This window comes from Orcinus orca, chromosome 4 (genome assembly GCF_937001465.1).
Source record: "Orcinus orca chromosome 4, mOrcOrc1.1, whole genome shotgun sequence".
Lineage (NCBI taxonomy): Eukaryota > Metazoa > Chordata > Mammalia > Artiodactyla > Delphinidae > Orcinus > Orcinus orca.
The window spans coordinates 23959024-23972816 of NC_064562.1; the positions used below are offsets into that span (position 1 = coordinate 23959024).

The window sequence follows — 13793 nt, forward strand, 5'->3', positions numbered from 1 at the left end:
CCAACCCCTACATGTCCAGCCTTTTAAAATTTTGTTTTTGAAATCAGTTTGGATCTTGGATTATTTTGACTGTATTTACCTTCCTAATGGTGTTTCTCAATTTTATTCAGAAATGAGTTTCCTGAGTGGATAGAGTTTAATAAAACTCTGATAAACTAAAAAGTGAATGCTTATGAGTATATTGTTGAAGTTGAGAACTTTTTACTTTACCAAATGGATGTTGTGTATCTAATAATTAAGTGCTGGGACTTTAAGACAATCTCTTGGGCCTACATCCTGGGAATAGCTGTGTGAAACCAGGGAAGTGAGTTACCTTTTCTGAACCTCAGTTTCTCTTTCTATAAAAGGGAAATGTCTTACCTTGAGTTTTCCCAGCAGCTGACTTTGAGACAGGAATTTCAGTGCAAGAACTTTATTTGAAAAGTAGAGGGGGAAAAAAAGTAAGAATGAGTAAAAGTGAGACAGGGAAGAGAAGGTGGCCAACAAAATGTGTGTTTGGGGGCAGTTAGCAGGTGAGCCTTGGAGCTGAAGCTCACTGGGGAAATTTTGGGAATCAGTACAGTTACCTTATAAGGTCGGGGGCTGTGGTCGTGGGGGGCAAGATATCAACTCTTGTCAGTCTTTGGCAGAAGGCTGCTCCACGGAGAGTTAATTCCCTGCCTGCCTGCTAGCCTGTCACACAAGCTAGGACTGTGGGTTTCAGCAGCCGGAGAAAGCCCTTGAGTACTGGTTAAAGAAATACAGTTGCTGGGGATTGGAAGTTGGACAGTGTGCACTGAAACAGTAAGTAGAAGGGAATATGGATGGGACAGCAACAGACCTTATTTCACAGGGTTATTGGGAAAACAGAATGAAGCAATGCATATCAAACACTTAAAACATACTGAATACTCAATGTGTCTGTCCTTCAACCTCAGACTGCTTATGAAGCTTTATATATTAATTTTCTTAAATCTCTAGTGGTTGCTTTCTTATAATCATCACCCTTAACTTAAAATTTTTTTTTGGCCATGCGTGCAGCATGCAGGATCTTAGTTCCCCGAACAGGGATTGAACCTGTGCTGCCTGTGTTGGGAGCGCGAAGTCTCAACCACTGGACCTCCAGGGAAGTCCCAACTTAAATATTTTTGTAACAATGCAATAAATGATTGATTATTTAAAGTACAATCTTTAAGAGTCAAACAATACAACTATTCCCATAATTATAATCTCTCCCTATTGGCATATTAAAGTGATAATATAGTCATGAAAATTACTACATTTTTCCTCTTTTTGTACTTTCCAAGACCTGGCTGTTTAAGAAAATTAAAAAATTTTTAAAAATGTGTTCTTGCTACTGTCATATGACAAGGTCAATATAACAGTGAAAGAATAAGCTGTGTTCCATTCTGTCTCATATATCAACAAAATTGCCCCGAGTTCAGACATGCTGTTATGTGAGATAGTTGATGATATATGGATCTACAGAATACAGCCTCCTTACTAAACCTTGCCTCCTTACTAAACCTTTCCAGAAGAAAATTGGTGATGGTATTAGATATCTCTTTGGCATCAGTGGATGTTGGTCCACATTTCCATGAACAATGAAGAACAGAATATATGGAATTAGGTCCTTTGGTTCCTATGGTTCTTTCTAGGAAGTCAAATAAATGTACCAATGTGGAAATAGGCAGGTGTCTGTCCCCAGCCATAGCTAAATCCATTTCATATTCTGGAAACCATCTCAACACGAAGGCAGATAGCTATTGGTATAAAGTTTGGTCTAAAATGCTTGGAAGATCTTTGTAAAGCTAATGGATGTTACATTTAGTCACATGAATCCTGAATGGGATTAAGGTGTTTAAGAAAGCACGAGAAAGTGTTGGAGAATTATCTCCTGTGTTCCTGAGATGAGCATAGGGAAAGAAAAAGTGTTTTATTATCAACAAAGGTTACATGTACGAATTTGATGATTCAATGAGGAAAATACCTCGTGATTATCATCAGGCAGATGTTCTAAGATGTTGCTTTGCCATTTAAAAGAGACAAAATGTAAAAAATATGCAGTTTGGTTTTTTTGAAAATAACTACCAAGATCAGATTTGAATATCCAAAGACAAATGTCCTGAGTATATAACTTATCCTCTGGCTAATGCATTATGTATACGTGTCCTCATCCATCTCTAATCTAGAGCCTCAACTCCTTTCCCCTCATCTCATTAACTTGTACGATAAGTACCTAGGGTGCTTCTCTGATGTATGATGTGTTAGGAGTTGTATGTATAAAGAGCATCAACAAACACAGTTGTGCTCTTTAATCTGTAGATTTTTAAACAAGAAAGTACTATAATCAAATTTGTTTCAGAGCTATAACTTGCATGACCACATAGACTAATGAGGCTGGCTAGGACTGAGAGAGTGTGAGAAGGGGCTCCTGAAGTCCAGGGGTGAGATTATCAGCTCAAATTCAGATAATATAGGTGGAAATAGATTAGCATGGATAGATTTGAATAGTATTTTTGTACTATAATCAATAGAACTTAGTGAGTGCTTTTACATGTTTAATGAGAAAGAGAAGTCATTTTTGCTTCCATTTTTCTAGAATAAACAAGAAATTATACATAACAGAGATGATCAAATTTTCTCTGTAGAAATTTCAGAGGAAAAACTAATGGACAGCATGTTCATATCTTAGTGCTTCTTGAGTCATGTTGGGGATCCAATAATGTTTATGAGATCAATATATAAGTTGTAGAGCAACATATAAATATATAATTATCCTTGTGAATTGTTTTGCCAATTATGATTAACATAACTGTGTGCTTTATGGCTTACAAAGTGCTTTAGTATATATTATCTCATCTGACATCCCCTTGGTACCCATGTAAATATGCCAACTTCTTTTCCACATTGTGTGTTTGTTCAAGCTGTTCTTTTTTCTGGGAATGCCTCAATGTACTCTTTTCCTGCTAACTCTACTTATCCTTAAATTTTTGGTTAACTGTCTTCTCCTCCAATCTCAATTGTGTCCTGTATACCCTACCATATATTTTCTATACAAGGTATAGAAAAATATTTTTCTTTCAAAACTCACCACTACTTGTAATTATGTATTAACATGTGTGATTCTGTTGTTAATAGCCGTCTTCTCTACTCCATAAAATTCATGAGGGAAATGTTTTGTCCCTCGCTGTATCACCAGTTCCACAATGCCTGGCTCATAGTGAAAGGTAAATAAATACTTTTTAAAAGTGCAAAAATAATAATTTTATAATTCCTCTTTGCATATGGAAGACATACTTCACTTCTTTCACCATGTTTGACTTTAGTTCCTCTCAGGGTTTTGTCAGCTTCATTATTATTAATACCATACTATATTGTAATTTTTCTAGGTCCACTAGAGCATGAATCCCTTGAGAAAATGTGTTCACGTCCAGTTCATCTTTGCATTCCATCCCTTAGTTCAGGGAATAAAACGGAGTCAGTACATAGTTTGCTGACTGAATGGCTCATTGAGACCCATAAGGAAATTATGTGCACAGACTTAAAGTCAAGGAGACTTAGGTGCTTATATTAAAGTGTTGCCCTGATGGGCAGGCATCTAATTTAACATACACATCTAGGGACATGCTGTAACACTCTCTGGGGATGGAGACTGTTGGATGCCACCACTGGGATTTCCCTTTCGCCTGCTTCAGGGTACCAGTATCTCCCAGAAGGGACCTTTCACATGTATCTGATGTCCTGATCTTCCTGGTTGCAGTCCAGGGGAACCTCTTGACAGCCTGACTCTGGAGGCCAGGGGTGATTGCCTTCCTGGTCCCATGGGACTGTAATGATCAGTGTCTCACCCAGAAAGGAGGTCAAACCCTTGTCTGGCACCCTGATGTTTGTAGCAACAGCCAGGGGACTACATCACCTAGCTCTGGCAGCCAATGGGGCTTACACTTAGAGATCCCACAGGACTGAAACCAATGGAGAAAAAGTTCTTAAACAGCTATGACCCCCAAGGCACAGGAAGAGTTAAGAGACCCAGGAGCTCAGTCTTTCTGTGAGGGAGCCCTTTTAGCTAATTATCACGGCTACAGCCTGAGGGACAATCTTCCAATTAAACAAGCATCTAAAGGCTGATGGTTATTCTTTCCAGAGGCCTTGAAGGGTGGGCACTGTCTGCAGTCACCCTCTGCCATGCTCCAGAGCACGAGTATCTCCTGGAGGGGAGCTTTGATCACCCAACTCTGGTGGCCAGGGGTGGCTTGCATTCCTGGGTCCCATGGGACTATGGCAGTCAGAAAAATGGTTCATGGCAGGCTGCCACCCCCAGGGCACTGTGCAGAAAACAGAATGGGGAACACCCCACAGCCTTTCTGTGAAGGAGGCCTCTTCTTGTCCTGGAGCTTCAGTTTGAGGGGCAGGCTTCAGGTCCGGCACACATCTAGTGGACTGTGGAGCTGCTCTCAAGGAATGTGTGCTGCGGATGCCATCTTGGCTCTCTCCCTCTGCCTCGCTCCTGCCTGCTGGTGTCTCCCACAAAAGAGCTTATATGCTCATTTGGAGTTCTAATTTTTGCAACTGCTGCCCAGGGGACACTTCCAGAAAACCTGGCTCTTATGGCCAGTGGGGCTTACACTTGCAGTCCCACTGGACTGTATTTATTTGCATACATTTAGAAGCTGCTGTCTGCAGGTCTGGCTTCCAAACAATGTGAATCTAGGTGCTGAGATCCTCCCCTTTGGGACACTGACAGGTCTTGGCACATCCTCAACTACTGGGAGCTGTTAAAAATATAACAGTCTGCTTGGACAAGCACAAAAGTTTGAAAGAAGACAGAGCTGGGGCAGGGTTCATCTCCTCCATGAGACCACTCCTTTAAGACTTGGAGAGGTGCTCGTTTCATCTACTATATAGAAACTAGCACAGAGAGTTAAGGAAAATGATGAAACAGAGGACTATGTTCAAAGTGAAAGAATAATATAAAATCTTAATGAAATGAAAATAAGTAATTAACCTGCTAAAGAGTTCAAAGTAATGTTTATAAAGATGTTCATCAAATGTGGGAGAAGAATGGAGGAACACAGTGAAAATTTCAACAAAGAGATGGAAAATATAAGAAAACACTAAATAGAAGACACAGAGCTTAAGAACATAACTGAAATGAAAAATACACTAGAGGGGTTCAATAGTAGACTAGATGAAGCAGAAGAAAGGATCAGTCAAACACAAGGTGGTTGAATTCTGTCAGGGTAGTGAAAGGAAAAACGAATGAAAAAATTGAAGAGAGCATAAGGGGCTTATGGGACAATATCAAATGGACTAACATCTCCATTACAGGAGTCCTAGAGGAGAAAAGACAGAGAAAGGGGCAGGAATCTTATTTGAAGATATAATAGGTGGAAAACTTCCCAAACCTAGGGAAAGAAACAGACATCCAGACCTAGGGAGCCCAGAGAGTTCCAAACAAGAGGAACTCAAAGAGATCCACACCAAAACACATTGTAGTCGAAATGTCAAGAGTTAGAGACAAGGAGAGAATATTGAAAGTACCAAGAGAAAAAGAATTTATTATGTACAAGGGAACCCCCATAAGAGTATCAGCAGATTTTTCATCAGAAGCTTTGCAGGCCAGAAGGGAGTCCAATACAATATATTCAAAATGCTGAGAGAAGAAAAAACTTCCAACCAAGAATATTCTACCCAGCAATGTTATCATGCAGAATTTAAGTAGAGATAGTTTTCCAGATAAGCAAAAGCTAAAGTAGTTCATCACCAGTAAACTGGCTGTACATTAAATGTTAAAGGGACTATTTTAAGCTTAAAAAAAAAGTGCTAATTAGTAAAAAGAAAACATATTTCACTGGAAAGGTAAATATATAGAAAATGCAGTGGATTAATCACTTATAATGCTATTATGAAGGTTAAAAGGCAAAAGTATAAAAATAACTCTGATTATAATAACTGGCTAAGGGATACACAAGAAAAAGCATGTAGAATGTAACATCAAAAACATAAAACATGCCAGGGAGAGTAAAAATGTTCTAAAAGGGAAGTTCATAGCGATAAATGCCTACCTCAAAAGACAAGAAAAGTCCCAAACAACTTAAACTTATACCTCAAGGAGCTAGAAAAAGAACTAAAAAAGCCCAATGTTAGTAGAAGGAAGGAAATAAAAAAGGTTAGAGCAGAAATAAATGAAATAGAGACTAAAAAGACAATAAATAAGATAAATGAAGCTAAAAGCTGGTTCTTTGAAAATATAAACAAAATTGACCAAAAAATGCCTTTTAACTAGACTAACCAAGAAAAAAGAGGACTCAAATAAATAAAATCAGAAATGAAAGAGGAGATATTACAACTGACACCACAGAAATACAAAAGACCATAATAGACTACTATGAACAATCATATGCCAGCAAGTTGGACAACCTAGAAGAAATGAATAAAATCCTAGAAACATACAACCTATTAAGACTTAATCTTTAGGAAATAGATAATCTGAATAGACCAACTTCTGTTTGTTGGGAGATTTTGATTACTGATTCAATCTGCTTATTAGTAATCGGTTTCCCTCTGGGGACATTTGTCAATACTGGGAACATTCTTGGTCATCACAGTTTGGGAAAGGGCTAGAAGATAGATAGAAGCCAGGGACATCCTACAGTTATCAAGCCCAAAATGTCAATAGTGCCAAGGTTTTAAGGTAATTCAAGCTAATTCAATTTCACAAATATATGTTGAGCTACTATCATGTGCGAGACATGGGGAATACAGCAATAAACAAAAATGATATGGTTGCTGTCCATAAGGAATAATGATATTTGTAATACTTGAAACTTATATAATGAGTCCTTTATAAATTAGTAAAAATCATAAAGTCATATTAATTAAAGAGAGGAGAAAGGTGAGCCTTAAAAATATGCTTTCTCTTTGGTCTTTTAATTCGACTTATGAAAAATTTTAAGGGAATAATAAGAAATTTGCACAAAGATTTATCTACAATATGTTTTAATGAATTATTATTTATATAGTGGAAATCTGGAAACAAATGTGCAAAAGGAAGGTAAAATAAAGTGTGAACATTCAGTTGAAGCTTTAAAAATTCACATTTTTGAAAAATACTGATATGAAAAATATTCATTGTATAAAGTTAAATGAAAAGCAGATGACAAATCTCTAAGTATTGCATGAACCTAATTTTTAAAAACAAACATGGGGAAAAAACTAGCAGGAATTATGCCAAAATGAGTTACGAATGGCTCTCTCTATGCTGTCGTGTTATGAGCAATTTTAATTTTTTTCTTTACAGTCTAGGTACTTTCCAAATCAATGAACACATATTATTTTTGTAATTAGAAAAAGAAACATGCCGTATTAATTACTACATGCAATGCCCTATATTAGTATAAAATCAAAGGAGGTACAATTTTCCCCCCTTGAGGTACTTAAATATAAAATTTAGTTAAATGAGTGATACATGTGTGGGAAGTTTATAAATAATAATAATAAATACAAAGGTTAAAAAAAAAGATCAAAACAAACTTATTTTGAATATCTACTAGTCTGGCCCTGTGCTAGGTGCATTCACCAACATTATCACATTTCTTGGTACCAACAGTCCTGTGAGGCTGATATTATCACCATTTTAGTGATGGTGAAATTAAAGCTCGTTGAGATTAAGTATATTGTCCCAAGTCTTTTGTCTTTGACTCAGTAGTCTCTAGTGTTATGCCAGAATCCATGAAACTGTGCCAAGCAAACTTTTTAGCTTGCAAAAAGGTAAAATCCCAGACTCTTTTTAGTTCTTGGCATGTACATCCAACAAGAAAGACTTACACAAAAATGTTTATTGTAGTTTAATTCATTATTAACACACATTTGGAAATGAACAAAATATCCAACAACAGGTGAATGGATAAACAAGTTCTGGTATTTTGTACAATAGAATACTACTTAGCAAAATAAAAGAATGAATTGCTGATACGCACAATAACTTGGATAAAAATTTCCCACATATGCTGACTAAAATAAGGCAGATGTGAAACAGCACATGCTGTATACTTCCATTTACATGAAATTCTGGAGTTAGCATAAGTAGTTTATGGTTATAGAAATGAGAACAGTGCTTGTGTCTGAGTGACAGAGATTGATTGGGATAAGATAAGAGGGAAATTTCTTAGGTGAGGGAGATCTTGATAGGAATACATATTCAACAGTCAAGATTTGTGTCATCCATACATTTCCTTGTCTGAACTTGCCTTTTCTAATATAATTTTTTTTAGAAAAGGACAAACTGGCATTCAAAAAAAAAAAGTGTATTTTCAAAGCTGATCAAACTGTACATGCAAGGTCTTCGTACCTAACATATATAAATTATACCTTAGTAAATAACAAAAAATTAAATATAAGCAGTAGATGAATAAAAATGTGATATGGAAATTTGCAGACCAAACTAAATCAAGCCAACAATATAACATAAAGGAACAAATGAAGAAGAAAATAGAGCATGTGTAAATAAAAAGTATAAAATAGATAAGTCAAAATATATCAATAATAACAACTAATTCCTTTCAAAAGACAAAAGTTTCCAGATTAAGTGACATAAAATAAATCTGAAAAACAAGTGTTAAAATTCTAGTCATTAGGGCTTTGCTAAGAGGTACCCATAAAGCAATATGAAATCAAAAGTTTTATGGCTAAAGCATGGATAAACGTAACTAAGTAAAATGAATTCCTTATGGTACTATCAGGAAACAAACATTCCCAGTCAGACAAAAGACATTTGATGTGACAGTCTTATATATTGTTATAAAGGTACAACCTACCAGCATGTTATAGCTCATGAATCATTTAAAGCTAACATCTTAGCTTTAAAGGAAAAGAAAAACTGTTAGAAATTTAAGAAGTACCTCACAAAGGTATAATCCTAGTTGCATCATCCTTAAACAAAGTTCTGTCAAAAATTCGCTGTTGGGCTTCCCTGGTGGCGCAGTGGTTGAGAGTCCGCCTGCTGATGCAGGGGACACGGGTTCATGCCCCTGTCCGGGAAGATCCCACATGCCGCGGAGCAGCTAGGCCCGTGAGCCATGGCCGCTGAGCCTGCGCGTCCGGAGCCTGTGCTTCGCAAAGGGAGAGGCCACAACAGTGAGAGGCCCGCGTACAGCAAAAAAAAAAAAAAAAAAAAAAAAAAAAATTCGCTGTTAATGGGGGCGAAATGTATCAATATGTGTGATCTGGCTAGTTCTGTTAATAATATTGGACATTAGAGATAGCCTCATCCACCAGAGGGCAGATAGCAGAATCGAGAAAAACTACAATCCTGCAGCCTGTGGAACAAAAACCACATTCACAGAAAGACAGACAATATGAAAAGGCAGAGGGCTATGTACCAGATGAAGGAACAGATAAAACCCCAGAAAAACAACTAAATGAAGTGGAGATAGGCAACCTTCCAGAAAAAGAATTCAGAATAATGAGAGTGAAGATGATCCAGGACCTCGGAAGGAGAATGGAGGCAAAGATCAAGATGATGCAAGAAATGTTTAACAAAGACCTAGAAGAATTAAAGAACAAATAAACAGATACAATACAATAACTGAAATAAAAACTACACTAGAAGGAATCAATAGCAGAATAACTGAGGCAGAAAAACGGATAAGTTATAACCACTTTGGAAGGCAATATGGCCATATCTATCAAAATTTAAAGCATTTATATATTTTGTCCCAAAGGACTTTGCTTCTAGGAATATATTCAACAAAATCACTCACGTATGTGCACAAGAATATTTGAAATGAAAACGCTGTATAAGACATCACTGTAATATCAAAAAACTGGAAACAGTATAAAAAGAATCACAGTTAGGAGATTGGCTAAATTACGTTAAATCCATACCATGGAAAATGCTGAATTCATTGAAAAGATGTGCGTGTGCATGTATATATATGTAAACTTATAACTATGTGAGGTGATGAATAACAATTTATTGTGGTGATCATTTCACGATATATATGTATATCAAATAATTATATTGTGCATCTTAAATTAATACAATGTTTATGTCAATTATATCTCAATAAAACTTGGGAAAATAAATACGTTATATATGTATTTATATATATACATAAAATGCTTCAGAATTTATAAATGAGCAGAAATAAGCAAGTGACAGTAGAATTATATATATTATAATATGATCCCACCACTCTGTGTGTATTTAAATGCCTAGAATAATGGAAAGATATACCCCGCAATGTGGACAAGGGTAACTTCTGAGGAAGAAAATGGGATTTGGTTGTTAAAAGGTGAGGAAGTTTATTAAATGGGACTTATACATGTTATTCAATATTTATCTATAGTTTGAGTATATTTATAGCCAAATATTCATTTATTAAATATTCTAATTTAATCTGTAAACTACCAGTCATCTAATTGTTAAGGACATCTTGACCCATGAGTTAAGTAAAGAAAAATAAAATTTTAATTCACTTAAAATGTGTTTTTTTTTAAGAACAAGATTCAGTATGATTACCATCCATGCTTAATAAAAACTCTGTCATTATGGAACACTTAACAATAGCTTAATATAATGCTCCTCTGGTGTGCACTCAAGAAAAAGTTGTTGAATGAATTAATAGGCTCTTAGTATTTAGAGACTACATGCACAACAACGACAGCAACAATATACACTGTTAGTAACTAGCATATAAAAAGAAATTTACAATATTTTTTTCTTTCTTAAAAAAAACATTTATTTGTTTTTATTTTTGGCTGCATTGAGTCTTAGCTGCAGCATGCGGGATCTGCGTTTGCAGCATGTAGGATCCTCCACTGGGGTGTGCAGGCTCCTCATTGCAGCGTGCAGTCTCCAGAGCACATGGGCTCTGTAGTTGCGGCATGTGGGCTCACTAGTTATGGCCCGTGTGCTCAGTAGTTGCGGTGTGCAGGCTTAGTTGTCCTGTGGCATGTGGGATCTTAGTTCCCTGACCAGGGATCGAACCTGTGTCCCCTGCACTGGAAGGCGAATTTTTAACCACCAGACCACCAGGGAAATCCCTACAATATTTTTTGTATGTATTTCCCATCTCCATGGATTTCCCAAAACTTGTGTGTTACAGGCTTTGGAACCAAATAGGAGATCAAAACAAATAAGAGATTTTTCTTGATGTGAACAGAAAAGTAAAATGGCCTAGTCCTGAGTTGAACAAATACAGGCAGGGTAAATTTAAGAAGCCGTGAAGTCTTTGATGTGTGTCATGCTTGATAATTTTTAATCAAAATCACAGTTTGGGAGCACTTCAGTCAATACATCATTTTCTGTTTTACATGTTTTAGTTTATTTCTCTCTTTGTTATAGATCTATCTCATCTATAAGTCTCTGAATATGTTCAGAGAGTCTACCTCAGGCATTGAATGGTATATTGGACTAGATCAGATGTTCCCAAATTTTTTTCAGTTATGGTGTTCTTAGTGTCCCAGTAATTTTTCCATGTCACCCCTGGACCAAAAGAAGTAACCTACAAATCCTTTTTTAAGTCACTAGGTCCAAAAAATTTAATAAATATTTATACCCTCACAACTTAATATCCATTTTTAAAAAATAATAAAAATCATTAGAAAAAATGTCAAAATTTTTATTCTTAAATAAGCACAATTAGTTATTCCTGGGATGTGTTGAGCACTGCACTTCTCAAACCTTGAAACCAGACTGGACACTGCCACCCTCTTCTCTTGTTTCACATAGGTTATACTGCACTACTTCTTACCATCTCAACCCGGGAAACTCAACAGTTTCCAAAGGTATCTTGTCGCTCAAAGGAATTTAACATTATCTAAAGTTGAAACTGAAATGCCTTGAGCTAGTAATTCAAACTGCATCTGACAGGACTTGAAAGATAATGTGTTTACAATGAAAATTTTGAAGGTCCTCCCTACTAACCTTTTGATTTTGTGAATTTGCTGCAATAGACCAGGGCACACTGGCCCTCAACATGGGAACTACAGGACCTCATGATTTGCAGGGCTTTTCCAATGGTAAAATGCTATAATTCTATGTTGGGAGAAGATTCTTACATAAGAAGATGATATTCTGTCTCTAAAGCAAGCAGATTTAAAGACACCATAAAGAAAAATATTGAAATGCAGCACATAGAAGAGTAAGCAATTTGAAGCCAGGCACCTAGGGATTTGTATCCTGCATCCACTACTTACTGTCTGGGGACCAGCCAGTCATTTGAATTCTCTAAGCCTCAGTTTCTTCAAGTGTAAAATTAAGATAATATTCTACATACCTCATTGCAGCATTGTGATGATTAAATGAGATAATGCATGTAGAGCTCTCAACCAAATGCCTCATGCCTTGTATATACTCAATAAATGTCAGTAAGTGTTAAAATGAGAATTTTTACCACTATTTGAGTCTGAAGAAATTTTTTTAAGATGATGAGTTTTTCATAAACAAATCAAGTAGCCTATAATGTCAAGTATATCACTAAATGTAATTAGGTGATTAAAAGATAAAGCTTTATGAACTAGCTTAAAAATATTGATCATTTTTCTGAGTACATTCTATCTTGTTTAAGAGCTTACCAACTTCTAAAAATTAAGTATGCATAAATCTCTACTTATTTCATGAAAGTATAACCCCCAAACTATATTTATTCTGTTTTTCAGCTTGTCCAGAGAATTGAAAGATGGCGAGGTCCTCAGAAATTATAAACAGCATTAGTGACTTGTTTTTGATAATTTTTAAAATCCATATTACCAAATTAATTGCATGGTTTAATAATAAAAATTTATTTAATAATAAAATTCATATTTAATACAGCTTTTCATTCATCAATATAAAGGATAAAAGATAGAATCTCCTGAATCTTTCTTTTTTTCCCCAGTTAAGCTTATTGCCAGTTTCTGAAGCTTTCCACCTTGTGCCTGTCAAACAATTTTTTTCTCAATATGAGCAAAATAGATATTGAAAACTAAGGCAGAGTATTTTTATTCTTGCTTGTAGAAACTAATATGACTGAGGCTGGGGGAAGAAGGCAGACAGAACTAAAAGGAAGGACCTGCCCAAAAGGTAAGAGGTAGAAAGGACAGTATCATCAGATAGAGACTCAACACTGAGCTGTCAGTCAGTGCAGACCCTCCCTGTAATCTATTGTCTGTGTTCCACTCACTTTGCAGCAATCTTAGACTTTTTTACACCAACCTGGGTGTAGAAGTGTCTTAGGTGGGGATGAAGGCATGAAAAGGAAAACTACTCTTGACCAAGGTAGAACTAAGCAGAGCCAGTCAGGCATTTCTTTCAGCCTGAACAATGCTGAACACACTGCCAATGTTAAGATCTTCCTATAAGGTCATTGGTTTCAAACAACATTACAAGTCCAAGGAAATTCTGAAAAATTCTTGAAAGCTAAAGCATTTTTTATCTTCCTTTCTGAAAGCAGAGAAGAACCTGGAGAGGCAGGGAATGAGGGAGGGAGAGAAAGGGAGAGAGAGAGAGAGAAAGAATCAAACTACACCAATATTACAGATACATATTCAGGGGTAAAAGAGAAAACTTGTTATACTGGCTTTTCTCATTTTTATCAGTTTGCAAATAATTTGTGGTAGTTGTGCTCTGGTTGAAGAGCTGAGAGTTTAAGAGTTTAAATAGTAACTTAAAAAAATCTTTCAGTCAAATCATAACTGCTAGATAAGTTTCAGATCTGACTGAAAGAGTAGTTATTAATTATGTTTGATTATCTTCGTGGCTGTGAGTTACATATTTACTACAGGCCTCAAGCACATGCTATTCATTGAGCAGAACTGTTCCTGTGAAC

General features: G+C 36.1%; 1 protein-coding gene across 4 annotated transcripts in view; it reads left to right on the top strand.

Moving 5' to 3' along the window:
* IL15 (interleukin 15) overlaps window positions 1–13793 on the top strand; it is a 182693-nt gene that overhangs the window by 60723 nt on the left and 108177 nt on the right. The window contains exon 2 of one of the 4 annotated variants that reach the window (XM_033402467.2): window positions 12983–13048. The exons of the other annotated variants lie outside the window; for them this stretch is intronic. The gene's annotated coding sequence lies outside the window, so the exon portion shown is untranslated. The remainder of the gene's footprint in view (window positions 1–12982; window positions 13049–13793) is intronic. 4 annotated transcript variants of the gene reach the window in all.